Below are 11,246 nucleotides of genomic sequence, written 5' to 3' on the forward strand. Positions count from 1 at the left end.
TGAATTTGGACCATGGTGAAATAATCATGGTTGACCATGGCTGATTTTCATGTTGATACAATCTTGGTCATAATGAGAATTTGGACCATGGTTGACCATGATTGATTTTCATACGGGGACAATTTTTGTCACAATGCGACGTTGCACCATGGTTTATTTTCATATTGAGAAAATATTTGTCACAATGTGACGTTGGACCATGGTTGACGAATGAATAGAGAAAGAAAGCACTCAAATGATTACCTTTTTTTTTCCAAAGGAAAAAACGAAACTTTTTATTAAGATTATAAAAAGTTTACATTGCAAATGCTGAAGCATCACTAATCCGTCTGAGGGATTACCAAGACTGTTTTACAAAAAATTCTGACTTATGCAAACACCTGTTTCTAAGGTGCTGAAGCTGTTCTGTTAACCTCTGAACCGAGGTGCCGTTCTTATACTGAAAACCAGAGGACTGTTAGCACAAAAATTCCAGCATGCCGGGCCTCCTCAACATAGAGGAAAACAGCCCGACACCCGATAAAGAAGTTTTTAAAAGTCGAGATACCATTGCTGATAAGTTTGTATGTAATTACAAAAATTTTGGAAAGAGTAGAGTAAACAAAAAATTCTGCCAGAGTATTAGATAGACTGATTATAGGGCGGCTGTTCTGATCTTCTGGTTTGGCCTTGGTCTTCTTCTACAATCTTCCAGCTGCCCAAATCCTGTTGTAGACCGTCTTTAGAAAGCTGGTCCGCTGATTCATTCCTTTCCCTGAAAATGTGGCGAAGAGAGAAACTGTTAAAATAAGATTTTAATCTCTGAACTTCTCCCAGGATTTGTTTTAATAATTGGTTGCTGCAAGTACTTTGTCCATTTACCCATCTGATCACTATTTGGGAGTCCCCAAAAATTTGAATTATGAGGGTGCGCCTTTGAATGAGCCAACATATAAGGAGTTTCAGGGCAAGAAGTTCAGCAAAGTTATTGGAGCCAGTTCCAAGACCCACAGAAGCTTTTAAGACATGCGATGGGGATTCATTGATGACTAAACCTGCTCCTGCTTTATTGTTTTGAGATGCACCATCGAAGAAAGCCCAGGGGATTCCTTCTGTGATCTGCAATTCTGGAATGATTCTTTGGGGGTGGGCTTCCTTAGGCTCAGGGATACTAGAAAAAATGGCAGTGCTCTGACTTGCTGTGATAGCTATGGGAATTCCTTTATCCTGGAAAATACTCCTGTTCCTGGCTATCCAAATACCCCAGCTAATGATGAGAGGGAGGTTGCGCAGGTTCCCGTTTGGATGAGAGTGCCACCACTTCTGCCAAGCTTCTTGCACAGAGTTTCCATCCCATTCTAACTTTTTGTTCAAGAGGTTCCCTACCTCGCCCCAAATTTTAATAGCTTCTGGGCATTTTATGAAAAGATGGTTTATAGATTCTGCTTCTGATTTGCACAAGGTGCATCTCCCAGGCCCGTGCATGAATCTGGTCTGCAGGATGTCCCAAGTTGGGATTTTGCTTTTTAGAATGCACCAGAACAGGATTTTTGACTTTGGGGGGCTCTTAAGTTTCCATAGCTGTTTTGACCACCACTCCGGATTTCCCCATCCTTTTCTTGACATAAGGAAATTATATCCACTCTTTGGAGCGTATTCCCCAGAGTCTGCATGGGCCCAAATTAACTCATCCTGTCTATCATTCAGCCGGACATTTGTTCTGAAGAGTTCTTGAGTAAAGGTACTCCATTCGTTCCACCATCTTTGCTCCAGATCCAAATCTTCACCATTCTTCCAAGCTTGACCCCAGATGGATGAAGATCCCGGATTTGCCACTTGGCTAAGGTAAAGAAGCCCTTTATCCTCTAACTGCTGAACCAGTTCAGGGGTAAGTGCATAGTTTTCGGTACAGCCAACCCAGGGATCCTTTCCTATCTTTACCTTTTCTTCGTTCCTGACTTTCCATGCTAGGCCTTGTTCGATCACTTTAAAAGACTCCAGAGTTTCTTTCCAGATTGCCAACACATTCTTTTTGCTCTTGACTGGGTTCCTGATCCAAACTTCCAAAGGAGTTGGGTCTATATATTTCCTTTTAACTATTCTAGTCTAGAGATTTTCCATCTTAATGAGACGCCACCCTGATTTAGCTGCCAATGAAAGTCTGAAATCAGGCAAGCTTTTTATCCCCCAACCGCCCCAGTCTTTTGGTCTCGCCACTTTCTCCCATGCAACCCAAGGGAGAACCGAAGTTTCTTTGGATCCTGCCCACAAAAATCTGCTACAGATTCTCCTAATTTTCTCCAGCACACCTTTAGGGACCCATGTTAAAGCTGCCTAGTAAACTGGGATGGCTAGTAACACAGATTTTATCAAGGTCAATCTCCCTGCTCTGGAAAGCCATTTAAAGCTCCAGTGCCTAATTCTAGCTTCAATTTTTGCAATTAGCCAAGACCAATCTTCCTTCCTGTAATCGTTTGGCTTCAACCAGAATCCTAGATACTTAAACGGAGATACCATATTGCACATTTCATATGGAAAGTACAAGCTGAACTGCTCCTTTTCTTGTCTGTTTAGCCCTTCCACAATGATTTGAGATTTCCTGGGATTGATCTGCATTCCGGTAGCTTTCAAAAAGAGGTCAAAGATATTTTTTAGGTCCTTTAAATCATTTATGGAGCCATTAGTAAAGACCAGAATATCATCTACAAAGAGAAGATGAGATATGAATAGATTTACTGCTGCCTCTATACCTTTTATCTTACCTTCCCTTCTACTTTTATGTATCAGCTGGCTTAGACCTTCAGCCACCAAAAGGAAAAGCAGGGGGGACAAAGGGCAGCCTTGCCTCAGCCCTTTTTGTCCTTTGAAGAAAGGGGTAGCAGCACCGTTTATGAGGATTGCATAACTAACATCTGTGATACACCCCATAATCCATCTGATGAAGTCCACTTTGAAACTGAGGTGCGTTAGGAGCAGGCGGATATATGACCAGTTTATCCTATCGAAGGCCTTTGATAAATCAATTTTTATTACAGCTCCCTTCTTGTTTTTCATCTTTACACTGTGAAGGACCTCCTGAGCCACCCCTATTGCTTCATGAATTTGTCTCCCATTCAGGAACCCAAATTGTTCAGGTGAGATATGCCTTGATAGAATTGGTTTGATCCTAAGAGCTATCACTTTTGCAATTATTTTATAAATACTGTTGCAAAGGGAGATGGGCCTAAAGTCCTCGAAAGATTCCGGGGCTTCCTTTTTTGGAATGAGAGCAATGAAAGTTGCATTGAAGGGACTATAAATTTCTCCTTTTAGTCTTGATTCCTCCACCACTTCTGTTATTTCTTCTCCTATCTGCTCAAAGAAGTGCGAGAAAAGCTCTACCGACCAACCGTCCGGCCCGGGGCTTTTCTCTTTTGCCATGGATTTTATGACACTTTCCACTTCCTCCTTCGTAACCGGCTCCATTAGGAAATCTGCATCTTCCTCCTCCACATATCTGTGAAAACATTGCGCTGTTTGGATTACTTCCGCGATGGTGATCTCACCATTGTCTCTGAATAAAGATTGGAATGGTTCACTCCAAGGGTTGAAAGAGCTTCAAAAGTCTTAGCCTCCCTTCCTTCTTCGGATTTTAAGCGCCAGATGGTGTTTGCACTCTTCCTTCCTTTTGCATAATTATGGAAGAAACTGGTGTTGTCATCCCCAGCTTTGAGCCAGATTGCTCTGCTCTTAAGCCTCCATTCTTCCTCTCTTGCCAGCAGGATTTGATTCTTGTGCTTTTCCAGTGCTACAATTTTCTCCTTTGATTCATGAGTCGCATATCCATCCGTCTCTATGCTTTCGAGCTTTTGGAGTTCCTCGTTTATCTTGGATAGGTCTTCATTCTGCTTTAGTTTTCTATCCTTTGCCCATGTAATAGTTGCCTTTTTCAGTCTTTTGAGGTTTTCCATAAATAAAAAACCTTTACTCTCTTGGGAACCTCTGGCAGGATGAATCCATATGTCTTGGAACAATTTGTTGTATGATTCTTCTTGTAGCCAGGAGGCATTGAATTTGAAAGGAGCTGGAGGTTTTGAGGGGGCTTTGGAGAGCTCAAGATATATCGAAAAATGGTCCGAGGGGCCCCCTTCTTCTACCCATTGCCTGAATAAAGGAATTGCAGCAGATAAAGCCTTCAAATGATTACCTTTCACAAATGGTGAAATGAAATTAAATAGAAAATTAAAAGAATATATTTTGCACTCTCTTGAGACAATTGTTGCTTGCATCAATGGACCGTGTTAGCCAAATATTGGGAGTTGTTCAAGATTTAGGAAAGGATATTTTGTCTTTGACATCTGAGGCGAAAACTAATATTCTTACTAGCATATTTGAAGAAGGTGCTAGAATGATAATGAGTTTTATTTGGAAGTTAGGATCCTAAAGCATAAAGCATGTATTTGGTATGGAGGTGGGCCAAGTGTTCCAATGGAAAATTAGATGCATGGATTTAACACGAAGAAGAAGAGGGACCAACAACAATTTGTTGTAGTTTTGATGAAAACTTAGGGTTTTAATAATGGGCATAATTATATATATTAAAGGAATTTTGGATCATGGTGATATTTAATTGTCTTTAAACTGTTTTATTGTAAGTCTTGGAGTTAAAAATTAATATACATATTGAGATCAACTACCTCAATATTAAGTTATTTTGTTAGAATTTTCTACTCTAACAAATGTCAAGGAATTATGAACATCTAAGATAATAATTGGAGTTAAGAAAAAGATTGAACCAATATGTTGAAGATGCATATGGTGTGAATAATTGTAGAGGATAATTAAGACAAAGAGGGCTCATAAAAGCACCAACAACATGTAGAAATTATGAAAAAGGAGGTAAAGTAGGAAGTTATGCATTGCGATGAAGTGTAAATGGGTTTATATGTTTGAGTAGAGGATTTTCACATGAGAATATTGTTAATCTTTGTGTTTGTTGTATTTGAATTGAGATTGTTATAATGAGTCATTTGTATTGTAAGAGGTGCATTATCGGTTGTACCCTACACCCCAAATTTGATTTCCCCATTTGTGTTGTAAGCCCTATTAAGTCTAGCCTTTAGTGTTTATCCATCATAGCTAGAAACAAGATGTGACATCAAGTTGTGAAACTAACCACTGGGTAGATATGAGGGTGGTAGGTGTACTCATATCTAAGTTTCATGTGTAGTTGTTTTATTAGGCTTGTAGTGTTTATCCCTCATAGCTAGAGAGAGGATGTGGCATCAAGTTGTGGAATCAATCATGAGGTAGGTACAAGGGTGGTAGGTGTACTCATATCTAGGATTGACGTGTAATCAAAAAGTTAAAATGTATAATGGAGTTGGAATGTAAGAGACCAAGTCAGAGAGATTTTAACATGATTGATGCACCATGTAGATTAAAAGGATTCCTAAAGAACTATTGAGTATAATAGATGACACCCATGTACCATGGTAGATGGATTTATTTTTATATAGACATCAATAGTAAATTATATGCAATTACATGATAGAAAAGAAGAATGCTTGTTGTGAAGATAGCCCAAAGAGAAGATCATAACAACTCAAGGAAATGCTTTTGGAGTTAAATTATCAGAAGACCAATCTGAAGACATATTTACCCTTAGCAAATTTTTCTTTTTTGATGAAATAATTGAGGAGGGGAATGTTAGAGATAAATATTTCACTACCTCAGACAACATAACCTTCCACCATATTCATTGCCTCACTTCACACCACCTCAACGTAGTCAGATTTGAAGAGGCAATGCTGCGTCGACTCATCAAAACTTGAAATGGAAAAACTGACTAAATTTTTTGTAGATATAGGATGTTCTCGTTATTTGTTGGACATGCCTAAGATATTTTTTTAGTAGTTGTAATTGTGTTTTGTACTCTAATTTCAATGGACATGTGTCACATAAACATGCATTATGTTTTTTTGGAAATTCAAGATTAGTAAGTCATGGAATTCAACCATAATATTGTAACAGGTCTACATTATTTACAAATTAAGAAAATCCATGACTAATAATCTCTAGACATGTTTATATATATATACATGTCTGGTCTCAGTGGACGTTAACCACCACCACCATCAATATCTTAATTTATTTTATAATAATATTATAATTTAATTATTTTTAATAGTTTTTTTAATCTTAACATCATAAAAAAAAATATTATTAAATATGTATTTAATGCTATCTTTATTTACAACTATTTAATCTATATGATTGAATTAATATATATTTTAACAAATTCAACTTATCATAATATCACAAAATAAATAAATATAAAAAAAATAATTTAATATAATATAACACTGCTTAAAATTAAATTTCCACATCAAAATGTAAAAACAATAAAATTATATTATATTTTTAATAAAAATAATTTTTTCTTATATTCCATTTAATATGTATTTGTTACTTTGAACCAACAATATATTCCATTTAATATGTATTTGTTACTCTGAACAAATAATATTTTAATATTAATGTATAATTTCATAACCAGTATTATTTGTACCTATCTCAATTTTTATTTATATTAATATGCTTTCAAAATCTAATATATGATTTTTTTTAAATGATATGAACAAAGAAAAAAGAATCCTATGGTATCTTATAATCATAAATAAAATGAAAGTTAATTACAAAAGACTTATTCTGAGGAAATGATACGATTAGGAAATATGTTGTTTTTTGGAGAATTTATTTACATAAATTTGAGTCGTGCAAAAAGATTTTTCAATATAACGTAAAAAGGAGTTTGTATTATGTCTAACGATAATGATATCATATAAGTTTAGTATCAAATTGATGTGTTTGATTGTATTTTGAATATATTATCCATTTTTATTTTTGGTCTTTTTTTATCGCGATCTATTATGATAAATAAGGACTAATGTGGTAGGTTTGTAGTGTTTTGGTTTCTTATAAAAATATAGGTATATTTTAATTTAAAGATGAAATAGTTTTTATTTAAGTGTAGAAATAGAATTTTATATAAGATTATTATTTTTTGTTATTAAAAATATATTTCTGAAATTAATATTTTAATTTTTTTTAGAGCATTGGAATTAGGTTAAATATTTTAAATTCAAAATTTTAAAATATCTCCGAAGTTTTGATTAAAATTAATAAATAAAAAATATCATTAATTAATTAATTAATTTATTTTTAATCTCTAAATTAAACTACACCTAAAAATATATGAATTTAATATTTTCTGAGTGATTTGATCTATCTATTTTTTTGTTTTTTTAATCTCTAAATTAAACTACACCTGAAAATATATGAATTTAATATTTTCTGAGTGATTTGATTTATCTATCACAACATATATAAACAATGAAATTACGCACTTATTATACATTTATGATTTAAATTATTACATAATAATGATTTCTAATATAAAATTCAATTCACAATTAATAAGATTATTGATACCTATATGATGTTAGTGCCTATCCCAATAAATTAACAATAAATTAAAGTTCTATTTAGATGGATATTTTTAAAGTTCTATTTAGATGGATATTTTTTTGAAAAATTAAAAAATAAACTTCTATATTAATCTATTAATGTTCATTTAAATGTATATTAATTTATTAATGCTAAACCAATGGTAAGATTTTGTTTGACTCTCCCGGTGCAATTTGTTAAAGTTACATTATATAAAAAATAAAAATCCAAAGATAAAACAAAGTCACAGCTCGTCATCCATCTTAATGTCAAAAGCATCAAACAGAATAAAAGCAGAATAAAGGCAGAATATCTGTGAGAATGTCACGGAGAATAATGATAATAGCATCCATAGTAATGTTAACGATGTCCAAATGAATAGTCAAGCAAAAGATCTGTATATCTGCGAAATTGTCTAGTAAAATAATATTGACAATAACATCCATAGTAATGTCAACAGAAAGAAGCCGTTGGAAGAATATGGGACATAATATTTGTTATTCATGCTCAATGGAGAAAAAGTAACAAAGCTCACAAGTGAGATGATTAAGATTTAACCACCAAGAAAGCCAATTATTATTTATATTTGTTTTAGTAGGAATATATAAATATTTAAAAGAAAAAAAAAACTAAAATATATTTATTATTATTATTTAAACTTAATAATTCTTTTATACTTATTTTATATTTAAAGGAAAAAATTAAAAATATATTTATTAATATTATTTAAATTTTATTTATTTAATGTTACTTTTTAATATAAAAGAAAAAAATTTAAAAGCAAAAGTGTTAAACCTTTTTAGTGCGTGTAAAATTAAAATTTGAAAACAATTTATATTTGACAATTTTGATTGTTCGATGAAAAGTTTTATACATTTTAATGCAAACCATTTTTTAGCTACATTTGATAACCAAATTAAGAGGCAAATCCAGAGTCAAATTCAATCCATGCTTTCCATAAAAATAACACAGGTGAAAACCATCATTGTTTCTAAGCAAAATAATACGAACAAAAGCTAGGTTTAATTTTTGGTATTTTAATAGTTGCATTGTCGGAGCATTACGCTTTTCATGGTGGAGACCCAACAACAGAAACAGAAGGGTTGTTCGCGTAAGGCTCTCTATCCATTTGAAGGCCACTCACATTTAGAAAACTATGCGAGACAGAAGAAATGACTCACAAGTTTCCACGCATATTTTTCCCACGGACATGCATCACATTTTCTCCTATTTAACTCTTCGTCGTCGCCAAACTTACCGAAACACTACACTAGTTTTAGAGATACCTCTGAACAACCACTGAATATATTTTGCGACTTTATCTCTGGATGAACAATAGATCCAAATAGATCGAACATACGATGGAAATCCAGAATGAATGAATGGATGGATCGATCACGGAAAGTGAACATCGAATCACTTACGCCCTTCTCCCTAAATAGTGGGTTTTTTTGTGTGGGTGCATGACCCCTCTTTGAATTATCCATGGGTGCACGCGAAAGTAGTAACAGGAAATTTCGTGGTAGTTGCGGTGTGAGTCCAAGGTAAATTGTGAGAGCCATGCAACAATGGATACATGAATCATAAAAAGTTAAAAGAACGTTACAAAGGAAAAACAACTACCCAACAACGGATACATGAATCATAAAAAGTTAAAAGAACGTTACAAAGGAAAAGCAACTACCCATCGCTGGTGAGCTTTTTCACTATTCTAAATTCCCCATGACATAGATTCTGTATTGCACTTTCTCATTTGCTTTAATCGCACTGATTTTATTAATACACATTAGAACTTATTGCAAGATACAGTTGGTATATAATATCAAATTGGTTATAAGTTTTTGGGCATGTGGTATTGATAATTTAATTTCATTTTTGTGATATTTTGAAAAATGTCTGGTATTCTTTTTTTCCTTAAGTCAATTATTGGTTCAAGAGGTTCCACTAATTACTCTCTATAGTAAAAAAAATGTATCTTGGGTATCATTTTACAAGACAAATGGACGTGTATGCCACTTCATTGGTATTTGGACACATCTAGTTGAGCTACACGACTACATTTAGAATTATCGGAATTTAAGATAAAATGTAGAATCTTTTATTTACCCTTGTGCAAAGATGTTCTCCATTGTCGTGTGTTTGATCTTGTAGAAGATAAGGCTCTAATATTAAACTCAAGAGATAATTTTGGGGAAATTTTGGGTTATGTATGAAACCCTATACATCCTCTTTTGAATGATAGAAACACTATGCTTAGCACCTATGTGGGTTATATTTGCAAATTTCCCTTTACATATTTGTGTTTTACCCTCTATCTTATTCATTACCAATGTCTTTGGAGAATTCCATTGCAAAATCAAGGAAACAAAGAACCACAATATTGCAACATCTGCTAGAATATGTGTGGAAATGAAATTCAACAAAAGGTTTTAGGTAGAAATAAATTTGACATGTAAAAACTTATATTTGACACAAAAGTTGGATTATGAAAATGTATCTTTTCAGTATAGAGTTTGCTTTGAAATAGGGAATTTATTAGCACATTTCCCAAAATGGATAAAATAAGCTAGGAAGCACCAGTGAAGATCACTTATGTGCCAACACCAAGGAAAAACATTAAGTGATTAGAAAGGATGAGCTAGCTAACTTGGACCCACCCATGGATGAGCCAAAATGGAACTAGAAGAAATTGAAAACACCCATCAAAAGAGTGAGATGTGACATGATAGGATACAATGGAATGAAGCAAACAACCAACTACCAGAACCTCTAGAGCTACACAAACTGGGATTGGAGGGTGTGGCACATAATTCATTAAAAACAATCAAAGCTTGGGCTAGAGAACAAAAAGTCTCCTTCAATAACAAAGTTAGCGAAAAGAAGAAGTTGAACATGTCGTGTAGTCTAGACATGTATTATTTTTAGATTATTTTATGTAAGCATTTTTTCACAATTTTATCAAGGAAGAAATACTAGAAGAATAGGGAATGGCAATATTCAAGACTACCACATGCCATCTAGTCTAGAAATGTATTGTTTTTATAATTTTTTATGTAAGCAATTTTCCAAAATCTTATCATGGAAGAAATACTAGAGGAATAAGAGATGGAAATATCCAAGACTATCATTTTATGTAACATCGTTTTCATCCTTTGAATGTAGCCTTCTGCAATATAAATATTCTAATTTTAGCTTAAAAAACTAAAAAATATTATTTTAAAACAATGTTGATGTAATAAAGCATGAAAAATTTGAAGGCATATTCATTCCATATTATAATGATACAATGTAAGATTTTTTTTACTTTGACTCATTTTAACATCATCATCATCTTTATTATTATTATTATTATTATGAAATAATGGTAAAATTAATTAATATCTTAAATACATATAATAGTAACAACTAGAAACACCATAAATATGCAAGGAAATCCACTGTCAAAGTAACCTCTTGAATTAAAGGAAGCATTGAACTTAAAACTCTCAAAATCATGCAAGAACACAATAAAAAATCTCTTACAAATAAAATGACAAATCAAAAATAAAAAAATGTTAACTCACAACTAGTGAAAAACAATATCATTACTCCAATATAGATCTTATATTTTGAACCTCAAAAAGGATTTTTAGAAAACCTAAAGGAAATGCATAGTTATTAAAATTAATCATTTTTTAAATGAAACCCACATCATATTGTTAAATGAAAACCATATGTAATTGTTGAAATATTCAGATTAAAATGGAAACCTTCTTTTTTTAAACCTGAATTTCCGTGTA

The sequence above is a fragment of the Pinus tabuliformis genome, chromosome 7 (assembly GCF_031772625.1).
Source record: "Pinus tabuliformis cultivar Carrire ecotype Pingquan chromosome 7, CPIR1, whole genome shotgun sequence".
NCBI classification, from domain to species: Eukaryota; Viridiplantae; Streptophyta; class Pinopsida; order Pinales; family Pinaceae; genus Pinus; species Pinus tabuliformis.